The sequence below is a fragment of the Mustela nigripes genome, chromosome 13 (assembly GCF_022355385.1).
Source record: "Mustela nigripes isolate SB6536 chromosome 13, MUSNIG.SB6536, whole genome shotgun sequence".
NCBI classification, from domain to species: Eukaryota; Metazoa; Chordata; class Mammalia; order Carnivora; family Mustelidae; genus Mustela; species Mustela nigripes.
In genome coordinates, this window is record NC_081569.1 from 40010510 (window position 1) to 40029457 (window position 18948).

General features: G+C 41.0%; 1 long non-coding RNA gene across 1 annotated transcript; it reads left to right on the plus strand.

The window, feature by feature from the left end:
* The first annotated feature begins 201 nt into the window (after nt 1-201).
* On the plus strand, nt 202-17955 carry LOC132029149 (uncharacterized). Its single transcript, XR_009407727.1, has 3 exons — nt 202-398; nt 15021-15365; nt 17860-17955. It is a non-coding gene; the product is annotated as an uncharacterized LOC132029149 (long non-coding RNA).
* The last annotated feature ends 993 nt before the right edge of the window (nt 17956-18948 follow it).

The following is an 18948-nucleotide window of genomic DNA, read 5'->3' on the forward strand; positions in this document are numbered from 1 at the left end:
TTCTCTTCCTCTGGAATTCTGCTGCTCTCCTTGGTATTGAAACCACACTCCCTGTTAAGTGAACTTGGTCTTGGCTGGATTCCTTGTTGATCTTCTGGGGGAGGGGCCTGGTGTAGTGATTCTCAAGTGTCTTTGCTCCAGGAAGAATTGCACCGCCTTTACCAGGGGCCGGGCTGAGTAATCCGCTCGGGTTTGCTTTCAGGAGCTTTTGTTCCCTGAGCACTTTCCGTAGAGTTCCGGAGAACGGGAATACAAATGGTGGCCTCCTGGTCTCCGCCGGAGGAGCCGACAGCCCGGGGCCCCACTTTCAGTGCGCCCTCAGAGAACAGCGCCCAGTAACTCCCCTCTGCCTCACCTCCGGCCGCGCTCCCAGCTCACCGACCCTCGACCGGTTCAAGGTAACCCCCAGCTGTGAGCTCACTGTTGGCTCTGTCTCTGTAGCTGGCTTCCCGTTCCAGTACCTGCAAGCTCTGCAACACTCAGACACCCCCGATCCTTCTGTCACCCTGCGCGACCTGAGGCCACGCTGACTCCGTGTGGGCTTCGCCCCGGTTTAGTCTCTGGAGTGATGTCCCTCAGTGGAACAGACTTTTAAAAGTCCTGATTTTCTGCTTCGTTGCTCCGCTGCTTGCCGGGAGCCGGACCCTCCCCCTGGGGTCTATCTTCCTGTCGCTTTGGATTCACTTCTCCGCCAGTGCTACCTTTCAGAAAGTGGTTGTTTTTCTGTTTCTAGAATTGCTGTTCTTCTTCTCTTCAATCTGCCGATGGATTTGCAGGTGTTTGCAATCTTTAGATAAGCTATCTAGCTGATCTCCTGCTAGCTGAAGTAGTCTCAGCCTGCTACTTCTCTGCCATTTGACTCCTCCCTCCTGGCACTACTTTATTTAAATGCAACATTTAGTCTTCTAGTTTCTGTTGACCTAGTAGGTGGGCCTAACTTATAACACTTCATAATTCACTTACTGTATATTCAACCCGATTGAGATAAAAATTATTTTTAAAAGAGGGAAGTGAATTTAATGGATTTAATTGGAATTCTCACATCCCCTCACCTAAAGTCATGGCCTGTTCTTTTCTGTTCTTCACTCCCGATACCCACAGCCCAGGTGGCTGAGAAGCCTGATCTGGGCTACTGTGGCAGAGTATTTGAGATCCCACCTTGCAACAAAACAGTTGGCAGAGCAGCAGATAGCCTGAACACATCAGGCTCCCCCATCATCCCAAGTGTAGACCTTCATAACTGCCTGTTAACTATGCAAGTTGCCTTTGGGTGGCTCACCTGCCACATCAGGGAAGGGCTGATTTCCTTCCACCTGATCTAGAGATTTTCATCCAGCCTCTAGCTTATTCCACTCCTCTGCCAGACTCTCATTAGCCAAAAGAAGAATGAAAAATTTCCTTCCAGACTTCATCTTCTGATCTAGCCATATGGTGGATAAATAAATAACAGAGCAAAAGAGGAAAAACATACTTGCTTTTGCTTAATAAAATACTGATAGTACATGCTGTTGTCACAGGAAATATTCAAATGTCAATAACAGATGAGTATTCACAGTGCATGTGAAGGCAAGCCTAGAGGCAGGCATTTTCACTCAGCCTCGGGTTTTCATGGCACAGAAAACTGGAAGCAATTCTGAGGGTTTTGAGAGCTCAGGAGAAGTCAAGGAAATTTAAGGCATTAAACCAAAGTGAAAGAGTTCCACCCTCTTGGGATGACATTGCTTTGGTGTTCTCTTGAGAAGGGACTGCCTATAAACAAAGTTCAAAATGAAGAGTTTTGCTTGAATGTAATGGCATCCTAACCCTGCTGGAACAAACTGTGAGCCACTGCTCAGAAATTTCTCCTTGAGTTTGTGCCAGGGAAACTTACACTGATAAGTCTGAGTGGTTACCTTGGTCAGAAAGAGAAAACTGTGTGTTGTGTGAAAATACATGTTTGAACCTTTACCTGAGCTCTCAGGAAACACAGAGCCTAAATCAGTACCCAACAGTTTGATATTGTTATTCTAGGTGCTGGGGGCAGCGGTGGGGTGGTGGGGACAACTGCTAGGTATGCCTTCTTTAGATAAATCTCTGCTTTGATATTATTATTTCTTGTAAGAACAATAAGACTGGTAAGAGCCTGAAAAAATTTTAGAAGAATACAGGGCTAGAAATTCAACCTAAATTGTAACAGGCAATGCTGTATCCCCTCTCATATGTCATTTACATATGGAGAAGCTCCATGATAGTTACAAATTGTTTTCATTGATTCATCCAAACCATCTGAATTCTGCTTGGCAGTATTTTGCTACTCTAGTTCAAGTTACTGGAAATGTTTGTATTTTTATTCTTCTTTATTCTCTTCTCTGCTTTCTTCAATAAATATAGTATGTCTTGTGTGCCCACAAAGTACTAGGCACTGTGTTGCCAACTAGGGATATAGGAGTTAGCAAAGCAAAGATGGGCATTGTCTAATGGAGCTGAGAGCCTAACTGTGTGAGAGGTGATAGTTAAATAATCTCATGAACCAAACAGGAAAAGTATAATGCTATTACATTCTACAAGTAAGAGATTTATGTTGCTGTCAATAACTGAAGATCTATTATAAGGGGGGAAATCAAGGAAGGCCTCCCTGGGGAAGTAATGACTGAACTGTGTTGAAATGAAGAAAAGTTTGACAGTAGTAAAAAATAGGTAGCATTTACAGACCAAGTTATGATCTACGTGTATTATTTTACTTAATCCTTACTTGTAATTTAACACATATTTAAGTTTTAATAACATTCCAGGGGCAGGAGACAGCCTTTGGATCTCCCTTGGAAAGAAACAGACTGGCAGCATCAAAGGGTATGGTACCTGGCCAAGAATCACAGTAATTAGCAATTAGTAAGGACCTGAATTTTTAGATTTCCACAAATGTGCTAGTAGCATTGTAAGTAACTCTATACATAATGTCACAAATATGAGGAAATCAACTTTCAGACGTTTATCAAATTCTTCCACTCTTTTAGGTACTTTGGAATAATGTTCATTCATTTATGTTACATTCTAAGGACCACTGAGGATCAGTACTAGGAGAACCATTCCTACCTCTTTATCTTAAACTTGGGGCAACAAAATCTCTGCATCACTTTTTAAATACGCTACAATTCAGATTCCTTGTTAAGTCAGGCCTTTCTCCCAGTGTGTCTGAGTTAGATTTCTTATTGCATGTACCACAGGTCAAAGTTGAAAGATCACCTTCAGCAGATATTTAAAGTAAAATTTAACAATATGGTTGGTTTATGAGGCAAGTGGAATTTCTCTTCATTAAATCAGTATCTTAGAGGAACTTGGCTGTGCTACTTGGTGACACAAGCAGAAGGCTCCAAAACAAAGCATCTAATTCATGGCTCCTCCCCTGGGATAAATAGGAACTGGTATATACATGGCAGGTAAACCGGGTTCTTCATTAACATAATCCCAACATCGCTCTTCCAGGGGAGAAATATGTGCTGGCCTCAAAGAATTTAAAGAGGAGATAGAATTTTCTAATTATTCATGGTGATCTCACTGACCACACCGCCTATTTAGCTACACTAGGTTATGTCCTGTCTTCCTCTCAGCTTTTTCTGGAAGGCACCTGCATTCCTCCAGTCCACCAATCTGAGTCTGAGCTTAAGCCCATGCCATGCCAAGGAAGAATCTTTCATAACTGAGGTATACTTTTTGTTTCCCTGAATTTTAAAGGTTATCTTCTTGAGGCTGGGCCTCAAATGCTATCATGTAAGAAGATAAATGATAGTATACAAAGGTAATCTAGTCCTTGACAACTGACATTAATATCAGTCTCAGAATCAATGTCTAGATTCCTTTTTTATGTGGCCATATATGATCTAAAATTAAAAACAATATAAATGAATTCAAATTAATTGTTAATTTTAGAACAAAATGAACACACAACAGGGTCATTTAAAGAAGAAAAAAATAGAACTATCAAGGTACCTGAGTGGCTCAGTTGTTGGGCGTCTGCCTTTAGGTTATGATCCCAGGGTCCTGGGATCGAACACCACATTGGGCTCCCTGCTCAGTGGAAAGCCTGCTTCTCCCTCTTCCATTCCCTCTGCTTATGTTCCCTCTCTGCAAATGAATTTTTAAAAAAATCTTTAAAAAAATAAAAAAAATAGAACCATCAAAGGATTAGTATCTTAATTTAAGGCCCTCAAGAAATAAAGAAAAGGGATGAAGAGAAAACTAATTATTGGAGCACCTACAATTCAGTGAAATAGTTAACCATTCTCATTTTCAGCTAAAGAAACTAAAGCCCAGAGAAATTAAGTTATACAGTTACTAGACTCTGAATTTCTTTTTTCTTTTTTTAAAGATTTTATTTATTTTTTTGGCAGACAGAGATCACAAGAAGGCAGAGAGGCAGGCAGAGAGAGAGGAAGGGAAGCAGGCTCCCTGCCAAGCAGAGAGTCTGACACGGGGCTCGAACCCAGGACCCTGGGATCATGACCTGAGCTGAAGGCAGAGACTTTAACCCACTGAGCCACCCAGGCACCCCAAGACTCTGAACTTCTTAAGTGCAAGGGATTATATCCTATTTATCTATTTATCCACCATCCAGCCCCATGTCTCCCACATAGTAGTTGCTCACTAAATGTTTCATGAATAAATCAGTAGATCTTAGATTTGGACACAGATCTATCAGACTCAAAATTACAAGTTCTTGCTGGTCACCACGCCTCTTCCATTGCTATAGAAATGAGAAAACACTGTTGAATTCCAGGTAGACAAATAAAACACTATTTCCAGATTTTCTCAATTGACTTTTATAAGCATTCATTGAGCATCACTGTGTACTTAGTCACACAAAATGGGAGGTACAAAAAACATGGAAGGTGTGGTGTTTGTGCTGGAAGACTTTCCATTATAGCTGACAGAAAAAATCCAGATGGTTCAAAAACAAGTAAAAGAAGCCTTTGAAGGAAATGTATGAACACAAATAAAGCAGCTAAACTATATAAAAGAATGTTGGATTGACTAAAAAGGAGGAAAAAACTTTTGTGGAATTAGGTATGGGACAAGTATTCAAGAAGGAGGCAGAATCTTGAATCTGGACCTCCTGGAAAGTGTAGGGAGGAAAGAGGGTGTTGAAGCTAAAAAACGGTTTAAGTGATGATGGTATATGAAGGGTATGGGAAAGGCCCTGGTCTAACAAGGTCAGATTTTTTTTAACCCACTGAGCCACCCAGGCGCCCCTAGATTCTTTTTTAAGACTAATAATCTGAAATCAGAAAGCAAGGACACAAGGCTTTTTGCCTTAAATCAAAGCTTGGGATGCCTGGGTTCAATCTGGTCAGCCCCTGTCCATTCTCAAGGGAGCATGCAGGTGTACGTTAAGAAGATGACTATGGCAGCACCACATCAACAGGAAATTCGGAATAGAGCTTTTTTTCTTTAAAGATTTTTTTTTTCAAAAAGATTTTATTTATTTATTTATTTGACACAGAGAGAGAGAGAGAGATCACAAGTAGGCAGAAAGGCAGGCAGAGAGAGAGAGGGTGGGGGAAGCATACTCCCTGCTGAGCAGAGAGCCCAATTCGGGGCTTGATCCCAGGACCCTGAGACCATGACCTGAGCCTAAGGCAGAGGCTTAACCGACTGAGCCACCCTGGCGCCCTTCCTTAAAGATTTTTAAAGTAATCTCTATACCCCATGTGGGGCCTGAACTTACAACCCCAAGACCAAGTCACATGCTGCCCTGACTGAGCCAACCAGATGTCCCCAGAATACAGTTTTTTAAATAACTAAAAGACAAAGGTAAACAGTTTTAGTGGCTGTTAGGGGAAAATCCATCAATAACAAATTCCTTCAGAGAATTTTGGTTATTACCACACACACAGATCAGTCTTATGGATATTTTTTATTGATTCTTTTTTTTTTTTAAGATTATTTATTTATTTATTTGACAGAGAGAGAGATCACAAGTAGGCAGAGAGGCAGGCAGAGAGAGAGAGAGGAGGAAGCAGGCTCTCCGCTGAGCAGAGAGCCCGATGCGGGACTCCATCCCAGGACCCTGAGATCATGACCCGAGCCGAAGGCAGTGGCTTTACCCACTGAGCCACCCAGGCGCCCCATTTTTTATTGATTCTTAAGTCTTAAAACGTGAAGACTATATCATACCTCATTATGCTCATTATGAAATGTGAAGGGAAACATGTTTCCCAAGCAGTTAGTAAATTTATTCTACATTTGGGGGTTCTTGGGAATCTACTTAGCTAGTTCACATTCCCATAATTATAACATGGTAGTAGTGGAAAGCATAGAAAACTTAGAAAGGATAGTCCAATCCCCTTATTTAAGAGAAGATGACCTTGACCCAGAAAGGTCATGTGTTCCTCCAAGATCAAACAGCTAATTAGTAGCCATTAAGTTTTATTCCCTGAGGCCAGGGTAACAATTGCTTCATGTACTTCTATAAACTTGAGTTCAGTCTAGTAAATAACATTTGTCCTTAAACAGATATAGGAGCCACTACACAATAATTCGGTTGTCAGAGACTTTCTTCCTCCCCTTAAGTTTGATCTCAGTTTTCTCTTTTTATTTAGCATTTGAGGGTTAAATCTCATTCATTTCCATGTACTCGGCCCTTAGGGTTGTGGCTGGCACATACCAGGCACTCAGTATGTTTTTGTTGAGATGAGCCGAATTTAAATCAGTGTTTTTCCTCCCCTTGCTCTTGGAGACTTCTGTGATGTATTTTGTTTTTTAAAATAAAAGACTCATCGTATCATTAAACTGGAAGCCAGCAGAGAGATTAACCCTTGTTCTACAAGTAGAGACACTAAAGCTCACAGAAGGTAAATGATGAATTCCAAAGATAGCACTCAAGGTGGATCCCAAACCTTCCCCAGATTACATAATTTGCTGTAGGGTGAAAAATATTTCAACATTTCTATATAAGACAGATTCCAGATTATCAACTCTTTAAGAGGGACAAAAGTATTCACAGTATTTTTGTGCTTCCCATACAAGACTCAGGGCTAGCTAATAGGATGATAAAATTCTTTGATGGTCAAATGATTAAGTGACAATTTCTGGGGAAAATTTCCCACTGAGCATGAGCTTGGGCTCATTTTGGAAAATCTCATTAGTAGGAAACACTGACCTTGAGAGAGGCAATGGAATCAAAGTTGGAAAAAAGGCAAGCCAATTGGGCCACAGATCCATGCTTGGCCACACATCCCATAGATGGGATCCATGCTTGTACAAATCAAACTGCTCTACTCTGTGCCTCAGCCAACAGAAACACTTTTGCCCCTAACCCCCTGCCCACTCCCTATTAACTCATGACCTAGAAGAACCAAATGTGAGCATGGGACTAGCTTAGGCCAACTTGTCACTGAGACTGGGAAATAGCACTCCCCTATGTCAGGCTGAATGTGGAACATCCTTTCCTAACACAAAGGGCTGGCTGTTAATCCTTCATGAGTGGGAGGTCAAACAGGGGCCGCCCTGCAAGACTCTGCTGATTTCATTCAAGTTCTTGATGGCTATGGTCCTTAAACTCTCTTTACATTGACTGAGTCTATTGGAGAAGCCATGGGCTCAGGTAGTTCTAGAAGTCACCTGGCCAATGAGAGAGCACTCACAGAAAGTTTAGCTCTTAACCCTTAAATGGGAAGTTGTATTAATTTGCTCAGCTGCTATAACAAGATATCACAGATTTGGAGGCTCAAGCAACAAAAATTCATTTTCTCACAGTTCTTGAGACTAGAAGTACAAGACCAAGGGGTCAGCAGGTTTGCTTTCTCCTGAGGCCTCTCTTGCTCCCCTTCTTTTTGTGTCCCTGAATGGCCTTTTCTGTGTGTGTGAGTCCTGGTGTCTGTCTTCTTATAAGAAAACCAGTCCTATTGGATTAGAGCACTACCCTGATGACCTAATTTAACTTTAATTATGTCTTTAAAGGTCCTATCTCCAATACAGTCACACCAGGGGTGAGCTTCAATATATGAATCTGGGGGCACATGATCCACTCCATAACAGAGGAAAGCCAGCCTCTCTTCTTGCCAGTCATCACTGCGCCTCCTCTGAATACTACTTACTCTTCTTGGTGTTTTCTTCAAGCAACACTGGTGATTGATTTAGAAACCAATGAGAAAAATCACCTGTTAGTTAAGACCTAAAAGAAAGTCCTGAAAATTGTGATTAAAAGTAGAAAAAAATGCAAAGAAAATCACATTGCCAATAGGAGTGAAAGAGTATTTGTGGGACACTGTGCAAAGCAGGAGGCAAAAAACAAAAACAAACACACTGAGGAAAAGAAGCAAGGCTCAGCTCTCTCAGCAGAAGAGAGCAACTTCCCTGGCAGGCTGTTGAGAGTGAGCCTTGTCGGCCTGATTTACACAGGTAGAGGGAGAATGGTTTGGAGGCTGTAGGCCTGCTCAGCCAAACGCCCATGTGTGCATGAAATTAGAATGTCAACATTTGATTCATGCTGCCAAGCTGTGACTGTGAAACAAATTATGTCAGTGGGTGGCAACTGCAATATTAGTCTAAGCAGATAACATTTAACTATAAAGAGGGGCCCTGTCTTCCAGCTTTCTATTATTATTTTAATATCAACATTGTGAGACCTAGAGTTTTGAGAAAAAGGAACATGTTTTATGTGGAGGCCTGGGTCCTTTAGGAAGGGATGCGGCCATTCAAGTGAGGTTTGCTCCTAACCCTAAATTTTGAAATTTAGGTGTCAGGTGACACAATGATGAATTTTACAAACCACCACCACCCACTCAACTGAGTTCAAAGGGGCTGTGCTCTTTTTGGGGTAATCTAAACCACAATTAAATAATCTGCCTCTTATAAAGGAGGCCTTTGATTCCTGGGCAGAAACAGGGAACTTAATCCTTAAGTGCATTTCAATGTAAGGGAAGTAGCAAGCACCTTGAAAGGGACTGAGCAAATTCTTCGTAGGTTCCATACAAAGTAATTCTGCCCAAGGTTGGGAGTTGGGAGTTAAAAATGTTGGGAGTTAAAAATGTGTTTCTTTCTATTCAAGTGATTTAAGATTTGTGCCCATTTAAAATCAATTTTAAATGAAATGCAGTTGGAAATTTGCCAAGGAATTTCACATAAAAAGTAGACATTGTATTGGTGTATTTTTTCTTTAAGACTTTCTCAGTGAAGCTACAGCCGTCTACATCTTAAACTTGGCCCATGAGATAACAATTTTCCCATGAAATGAGGCGCACATCTATCTCCATTTGAGGCCTACTTCTTTAACTACCAATATGGCAAAACATCAATTTGAAGTTTTATTCCATTACAAACACCCATGTAGTTAAAGTTAATGCTGTGAAAAATCCAACTTGTAGCAGTGAAATGTTTATAGAAGCAGCATTCACTTAGCAGTTGGACCAGGCCAAGATGGCAAGCTACAAGATTAATACTCAGAATACTGAAAGATTTTGTGGGGGTAAGAGGTATGGGAGGCTATGAGTGTCACTCAGAAATGTGTACATTAGTTTAAAATATTTTTACTTCCAATCATAAGAATATTTTCCCATCTTCTCCCAGTCAGAAATGCATACCCGAGAAGGTTCCCATCTTTTCCTGCTGCAGTTCTCATCTCCCACTCTCATATATCTATTTCCAAAACTCTAGGGCTGCATTTTTCTTTCTACCAAGGTAGAAAGGCCTGAGTTCTTTATCATAATGGCAATATTAATAGAATTGATTCTTTTAAGTAGATTTCCTATTTGATGAAGAAGGCTGTGAGGAGACCAAACTTTAAAATTACCAAAGAACATTTTGGCACTATCATTTTTATTACAGCTCTCTTATACCAGACAGAAAGTGACATTAAGGCAATATAATTAGTAGGTTGTTTTTGAAAATGCTTGCCTTCTTGGCAGATTTCTCATGGCTCGTATTTTAGCTGAATGTGGTATATAAACTCACAAAGGAGCAAAACAGATTTCTTAAAACTAGAAGTTGTACACCGGGTAACCACAAAATTTCTACTTTGTTTCTACACATGGTTTGAGAGAAGGGAGAACCAAATCCACCAATCTGGTCTTTGCCTACACATAGAACTTCTTGGCTGAAATGCTCTCATTATCTGAGATGTTTGTGCAAAAGCTTCCTGAGTGGAAGTTCTCTGAAATTGATGACTAGAAGGGAGAGAAGTCTGAGGTAAAATGCCTATTTGACCCACCAGTCTGGTCCATCACTTCAGCTATGGCTACTGGTGCAGAAATGTGTTCTACCCTTTCCCCTCAAGGAAGAATTTCCACTTTGAAATTTCATTCATTGTGGAAACACCCCTTGGGGTAGGCCATATTTCCTCTTCATTCAGATGATGTCAGCGTCTGCCATCCATTTGAAAGCCTTAACATCTTCAACAGTCATGTATCATATCGTGCCATTTATTTCAAAACCATTCACAGTCTAAAAGGAATATTTTCTCTTCGTGGAGACAACTGCAGGCTTGTAATTTCTTCCTCCTCTGAAAACCATAGAATAAAGTTGGCATCATCATCAGCAGTTAGCTGTCAAATGCATTTAATGCTTTATCAGGAGAACTAAGAACAAAATTATTCCCCTCACTCCACATCAGGAAAGTAGATTTGGGTCCTCCACCATGTACGGCATTAACAGTATTCCTTCTGTCAGAAATGTAAAAATCAGGAGACCAGGGAATAAATAATATTTTGATGTAAACAGACTATCAAGATGAGTGGAATGACCGTCTGGTCACCCGGGGGGGTTATTCAGTTAACACTTCCACCCCTTAAAGACAATGGTGTGCAATCAATGCATATAGGGCCTTTCAGGCGCGTTGCTAAGTGATACGCAGTGTCAACAGAAAAATGCCGGATGTACAGGGGACAGCTCCAGGCCCAAGAGAGATCAACACCCTCTGATGATATTTTAAACTTAATTCAGTGCCCGATGAAGATTGTGACAGGTTCCGTGGCCAGAGCAGAAAAGATGTTTGCACTTCAAAATCCGACTTCATAAAGTTGCTCTGCTGTGTGCAAAGAGCGTTTAATTTGGTCAGAAGTGAATCATGGCCCAAAGAGTAGGTGGTTCAAATAGGAAAAGGCACCCAGCAGGGGCGTCCTGAATATTCATTTCTTGCAAGGCACAGCAGTCATTTTACAATCTCGGCATCAGTACCAGAGCTGCTCATTTGTCTCAGATTGTCTATGCATTCGCTCATTTTTTCATCTCTGAAATCTGTCTTAGGAACAGCCCTGAAGCCGCACGCAGCAGCTTCTTCAGAAAGCCTAAAGAAAGGGAAGAAGCTTGAATAGGATCGCATCGCCTCACACAACCATGAAAACCTACTTTGTGGGGCATTCTTGAAACCAGCCCAGAAGCTCTTCAGAGTTTTTGTGTTTATTTACCCATTTCTTTCTCTCCCTTCTCCCTCCCCTTGATGGATTTTTATATTCAAATGCAAAAGATTTCCATGTGCACTAGAGATCCATTTATGTATTGATTTAGAAGATCATGCCATGATGCTGAGAAATGCAACTTTTTCATGAAGAGATGTTTACAAATTCAGTCTTTGTACCACGAAAAGCACACTCATCACAAAAGGCCTATTTTCCATATTTGGAGGCAAAGCCCTTTTGAAAAAGCCTCATGTCCCTAAAGTCTAGGAAGTCAGATATATAGTTCCACAAAGCCACCAAACCTGTAAAATGTTTTCCTAACTAGACACTGGTGGATCCTGCATGCATGCCCTGGGTTGCTGCTGACAACAAACCCTTGCTTGCACAGGCCCTGAGAGTTGTGTCGATGAGAGGGTGGTGAAGGACACAATCAATGTATTCAGTTCAGGACTCTCTATTCACCTAGTGGAACACAAGCTTTTTAAGAGCCCAAGTCACATAATTTTCAGTGGGCAGGTTTGTCCTCTTTTGTCCTCAAGAGTTTGGTCTGTTTATTAAACCAATAAGAGCCCCGAGCATTTTGTCTAGTGGGTTAAAAACTCCAAAAGCAGAGTATATTAACATAGATTGAGAGGAGGATGGGGGGAGGGGCTGATCTATTGACATTTTTCTTCCTGTCTTATCCACAAAGCTTATTTTATAGGGTTGTTCCTGTCATGTTTAAGCTATAGGTAGTAAGGGGGAGATGGAAGGCAGATAAAACCACACAATAGCATTCCCAGGCCTTGTTTCTTTGTCTCACTGAGGGTGGTTCTTGCTCACAGAAGGCATTAAGGCATTGTTGAGGTAATGAAGAAACAGCATAGAAAAAAGCAAACAAGTTACGACAATAATTGCATTGAGACCACCTGCCACCGTCTCCTACTATAGGTGACTCTCCATACCAGGCAACAAAACTCAGGCAAAATTTTCCATAGTTTTAAAGGATGGAAAGATAGCATTTTGGGCCCTGGGTCCACAATGCGAATGGGTATCTTATAAAAAGGGTTATGTACAGGCCATAGATATTTGTGGATTAATGATCAGGCCTAACTCATGATTGAGTCTCTTTCTCATCATTGGAGCAAAAACAAGTGAATTCTGAGTGCTACACAAAAAGAATTTCACTCATAAGAACTAGTTGTGAGGCCAAAAATATTTATTGAAAGGCACGACATGTTTCAGTGTTAATTGAAGTTGTGAACAGAAAACTATTACAGTTTCTCTACAAATATGAAGAAGTATGAATGGATCATAAAGTGTTCCTTAAATTCCTAATAAAATTAAATTTTAATTTAATTTATATTCTCTTTAAATTAATTGCAATAGTAATTTGCTTTTCATGTCTCTTCTGAACTTGCCCAAACCATCACACAGGAATCAATGACAATGCTTTAGTTGTGTCTAGCCCCAGTACAACTACTGAGCACTGTAGACTGTTTTAGCAGGAATCTTATAGTTTGAATAATGCTCTAACTTGGGGACATAGCCCAGACTTCCACATTTTTTTGTAGGTTAAAGTATTTTCTGTGCCATCATTTCTGACAAAAATCCTAGTTACTATAGTTGGTTTATCCTGTATAAACATGCTGCTGCTCTCCCACCTGGGAAGGAAGAAGTGTTTTCTACTTTTCCCCAGTAGTGGGAAAGGGAGTGTTTGTGCGAAGCCATTCACATACTTTCTCCTTGTCCCTCTTGTGGCCAATAAGTTACACTGATAAACAGTCGGTGAAAGCAAAGAAATCCGCAGCTGAGGCGACAGAACAAATGTAACTAGGACATGCTGACAGGAGTCTAGGAGTTCGGAAGCTTTGCTGGCGTGGGTGTTGTCTGACAGAAACATTTGCTTAAGTCCAACAATTACAGCAGGTAAAACACTAGAGTGTGCCATGAAACAACATATCCCAAAAGAAAACTGCCATGAAACAAGCCAAAAATAAGACTGTTGAAGGTTTTCTATGTAAATGTAGAGCCATGAGGACATACTAACTTATTAAACTGAAACTAAGCTAGTTATCTATTTCTAAAATTTCTCACTAATATACCATATATATGTGTGTGTGTATGTACATATATATAACTTTTATTTTCATTTATTTTATGCAGAATTTACATAAGTTTTTGTTTCTTCTGGGTATCTTTATCTTCTGTGCAACCTCCTTTTCTGGTTTAGGGACAACCTGCTCTTTTCAGTAAGGATCATCTCAGTGTAGCAGGGAAAGCTCAGGTACAGGTTAACCTGACCACGGGCCCTCTGCTGCAACTTGGGGGCTTTGTTCATGTACATGTACTCCATGACGAGAGAATCAACATCTAAACTTTAAGTTCAGCATTCCACTCTGCAGTTTTAAGCATGTGCAGTAAAAATTCAGCACTCTTTTTGGGCTGCTGACCCTGTGTCCAACCCCACTGTCTGGCCTGGGCACACCTATGAACTCTACCAGTGTAGTGACATAACACACTGCTTGTACAAAGTGACGTCTTTCAGAAATTTGGTGGCTTTTTGGTATGCATACCCTTGATGGCCTGGGCAGTTTCACATGTGTTCTTAAAGTGAACATGAAGATTTGAACCTCCTGATTTGTATGATTTTGTAGGGTTTCCTGGGTTGAATGAATAGGGATCAATTTTCTGAGATCACCTCAGGCTCCTTAGGGGAAGGGCTATACTTAACATAATTTGCTTTTTAATCTGCTTTCCCTTAGACAAGCTCATTGTAGATCTACAGTTCTCAACCCTGGCTGTACCTTAGAAATTTAAAAAAAATCTGCACATACCCAGGCCCCATCCTCAGAATTTGGTCAGAGGTAGAGCCCATGCCATGATAGTGTTGATGGTCCCCAGGTAAGTCCAGTGGTTAACATTTCCCCTGATGAGCTCGGGTTGAGGGATACAAGCATTTATAATTAATTGACGATAGGAGCAGATGGAATAGCAGAGTTTATGGGAGGAAAATCTAAAATTGAGAACAATCATCCATTAGTTTTTCTATGAATGGGAAACAAAGTATATTATTCAATCTAAGCAGAAGACATCTTGGTTTAGCTCCAGGATTCCTAGTTGAACCCCACTGACTTACATGATTAGAAAGAGACCCACAGAAACTAGAAGGCAAGTACAGACATATTTAGAAGAAGTACTGCCTCATTAGAGATTCAAAACACTGCAAAAATGTAGATGAGGGGAGGTAGGACATCAGGAAAGGCTTCCTGGAAGTGATAGCTCTTGAAATGGGTCTGGAGTGAAAAGATTCCTAGGAAGTAACTGTGAGGGGTAGGGAGCTGACAAAGGATAAGCAGGGAATCCCTCTTCCAAAGCTCAAGGCTCTTTTCATGAAAAGGAAAATGTATTTCGTATTTTTTTTTTTAAATTCTTCTCCTCTGCTTCTAGACTAGGAAAAGTAATAAAAGCTAACATTTACTATTTATAGTGTGCCAGACATTATTCTAAGAGCTTTTCACTCAAATTCTTTGCACTTAATTGTCAGAATATCTCTGTGAAGTAGGTATTGCAATCACCCCCATTTTACAGAGAGGTGAAACAATGCACTCAAAATTACACAGCAGTTAAATGGTCATTGTCTCAACCTCTCTTCTCTTCTGCTTCTTTCAGATATTGCCATAGACTGAAGCTACCTCTTTTACCAGCAGCTGAGAGCTCACTGGTGACAGATGCTGTTGTCTGGGAGCTGGCCTACCTACATTCTAAAACCGGGATGCTCTGAAGTTGGACAAACACTGCATACCCACCCAACTACAGTTCAGATGACATGCTGGGAGGTCCACGCTTTATCAGAGCTCCACTGAGCACAGATAAGTAGCAAAGCCCACAGCCTCTGCCCCGACAGCTGCAGCCAGAGCAAGAGAAGCCTGACCTGCTGTTTTCTCTGACCACCCCATCTCACCTTGCACAAGATCATACAGAAGCTCCTTTCACATTTTTTTTTTAATTATAGAGGTATAGATGATATTACTTTCCTTCTCTTTTGAAACTCTCTCAAGAGAGTTTTTTTTTTTTGTTTTGTTTTGTTTTGTTTTTTAAGTTATAAAGGTTTGAAAACTGAGTGGTCTTGCCTAAGAAATCCAGACAAAGAGCATTTAGTAAATGTTTTGAGAATGGCCCAAAGACAGGAGCCTGGGTGGCTCAGTGGGTTAAAGCCTCTGCCTTCGGCTCAGGTCATGAGGTCGTGATCTCAGGGTCTCTGCTCTCAGGGATCCTGCTTCCCCTACCCTTCTCTCTCCTGCCTCTCTGCCTACTTGTGATCTCTGTCTGTAAATAAATAAATAAGAATGCCCCGGAGAATGGATATGGTATAAGTCAGTGAAATCAATTTTTGCCTCTTTTCACTAAAATCAGTTAATTGAAAACTTATTGAATACCAACCATACACAGGGTTTCTAAGTAAGAAGAGAGCACAACTACAAAAGCTACCAAACAAAAGGCGAAGTGAGAAGTATCACAGGGAAAGTCCCAAAATACTGTGGCCATTTGGAGGTAGATGAGAGGGAAGCAGGGATCCTATATGGCTTCCTGGAGGAGGTGGTGCCTATTATAGTCCCAGAATCTGAAGGATGGCAATAAAAGCTGTGGGAGGAGTGAAGGGCAGTGAATTCTGCTGAGAGGAGAGATCTGAAATTGCTCCTGGTTGCAAGTCTTAAAGTTGAGGGCCCTCAGGCTGCACATGAAGCCCAAGAAGAACAAAGGAAATGTTTGCTTCCAACTTCTAAACTTGCACAAGCAGCAGAGTCGGGGGCAGGGAAGCTCTAAGGTCGTTCATACAAAGTAGCCAATTTACAGTTATGGTTACACTGAAGTCAATTAAAGTGTTTTATTAGCAGGAATTTGAATCTTTTACCTTCATTAACATTTAACAGTAAATGGGAGAAAAAAGGTAAATAAAATATTATCTGGCTTTTTAAAGGTCATTTCAGACTGAGCATTATAAAATGTGAGCTGGGGAAGGGTGGGGATGGCCCTTTGTGTGGATTTAGTACATGGGGCCCCCTATACCTATAGATCTCTGGAGAGATCTCATAGCACCAGCAGCAGGAGAACATCTCTTGGCAGGTGAGGTTCTCCAAGGTGCATTCATTAGAGGCAATACATTTGGGGCAGGAGGAGGGATGAGGGAGACCTGACATGTGAGAATGAATATTTTGCTTCAAATCTCAGGTTGTAAATGATTTGGGATATGCAGCTCTTAATAATTACTCCCATGATCAACATCTGCTTTTTAACAACCCTAGGCTAGCAACCCAAATTGATTAAATGACATACCTAATCATTCCCCCCAAAGGAAAGAAGCACATAGCAAGCCCTGTACCCAGGTCTCAAAGAATCTGCAAGAGGGCCTTGGGGGAAGCCCCATCACAGGAGGAAGGCTATGTTCATGCTCCAGGTACTCTGTGGATCTTTTATAGTAAGGCCTGCTGTTATTGGAAGCCAGAAGCAGAAACATACTTTGGCAAGAATATAAATGTTCAACCTGAAAAGAAACTCCTTTTATATTTTAATTTTTCAAAATGTAGAGCCATGAGCAATTAGAGAGCCATCCAAAAGCTGTCCAGTGAAATTTTCCACCCAACTTGTCATCCTTGGAGATGATAAGACCTAATGTGTCATATCATCAAGCATCATCTGACCCTGGGAAGACCCCAGGAAGCCAAGAATTTTCCACTGCTGGAGAAAAAACTTCCTTTAAATTCTTTATTAGAATGGATAAACTAGAAGGAGAAGACACACTCCTTCCATGATGGGGTTTCTGAAGATTTCAAGGTTTTAATGATGGCTGTCCTCCTTAACCTAGGTGAAGGAATGGGTGGAGAGAGATACAAAACCCTTGCAGATGAGAAGTTTCCCTTTTGAAGTAGTAATAAAAAGCACGGTCTTACTCAAATGAGTAAGCTACTGGGTTAAATCTCCTTTTGCTGCCTTCATCATTAGGGCATTTGAATTTACTGCATCTGAAAACAGGGGAGAAATGAAATCACAGCAAAATAAATATTTCCTAATTTTAAATAAATATTGCTAATCATAGTGATTGTGTTCAGAGCACAGTGCAAATATATAAATACAAAGAATAAAATTGGAAGGAAAAAAGGTTATTTACATACATAAATATAAATCAAAAATCTGATTTTAATGTGCTAAAAGCATCTGGTCTAGTTCTCTAAATGTCAAAGGCTACTGATCACTGTCCCTCCAGCACTACCCCAATTAACAGCTGGGGAGACGGCCTTTCATTTCTCCAAATCTGAAGGTAAATATCATGGACTTCAGTGCAAAAAAATGATGAGGACCTTTTCCTGTTCCATTTAACAACTTTATTTTGCATTCTATCTAGCAAAGCAATATAAAAAGGCTTCCGGAAGGAAGTGGCAAACCAGAGCTCTAAATAGCCTCCCCCATAAGCTCTTCCCACTTCATTCCATTTCCTTTTCTTGTTGTACAGGATATACTAGTGCCTTCTCACCCACCCAAGAAGTCTGGGGATATCACTGAGCCTGAAAGATCTTCAGCACCAAGGTGTACAAAGCCACAGTAAGGCATGGGGAGACTGGGACCATTTTCTATGTCATGAAGAGAAGCCAACATTCTCTATGATGCATGTAGATACAGGTGTTATTATCCAAAAAATCTGTCATATTGGGTGCCTTATAATAATCTCCTTTTAAAAAATTAAATTAAACATATCAGAAGTCAGATACTGTGTTTTTGCCTTAGTGAATGCCAGCCCATTTCAGTCCTACCAGAATGGTGTGGAATGCGTGGTTTTTTCTCAAATGCAGAGGATGAAGCTAGGTTCAGAGACAGAATGCAGTCTGCTCTGGCCACTGTTTAACCAGTTTATAGGGTCTTCCAATCAACTTGTTCTCTCATGAAGGTAATTTGGAACTGAATAAATGAAATGACCATTTATTCCTACCAACATAACAATGCTTTCTTACCCACTCTGGGTGAGTAACATGGACTCATTGAGAGCCAGCTCCAGAAGGGACCCTAGAGACTTGGGAGCTTCCCTCAAGGAAATGCTGAATGGGGCCAGAGGCTGGCCTAACAATGACTAGGGGTTCTGTTGTTCCCCAGTCCAGGGCCTGTCCCATGCAGTGAAGAATTGCAGTGCCCTGCTGAGAAATACTGGCCTCTCTACTCTGACTGGTGAAGAAAACTAAGGCTTATAGCTAAATCTTAGGAGTCAAGCTCTCAACTCCCAGTTCAGAGACAGACACTGTGTTTTCATTTGAGAAACAGAGAAGAACTAGATTAGAAATATATAGATATCGTATGTTGTTTCTGCTTTTCTGCACAACCCACTTCTGTTAACTAGCTCTGCAAAGGCCAATGGCTGTCCCCTGAATCTCTGCCTTCCTCGTTAGGCAAATACAGTGAGTCCCTGGCAGTAATTCACACATTTCTTTTCCTGACCTCTCAGGAAATCCTGCTGCTTGAAATCAGGAGGAAACTTCAAATTATTCAAGGAAGACATTCTGATTCAACCAGCACCTACTGGATGCTTCATATATGCCAGGCATTGAGATTG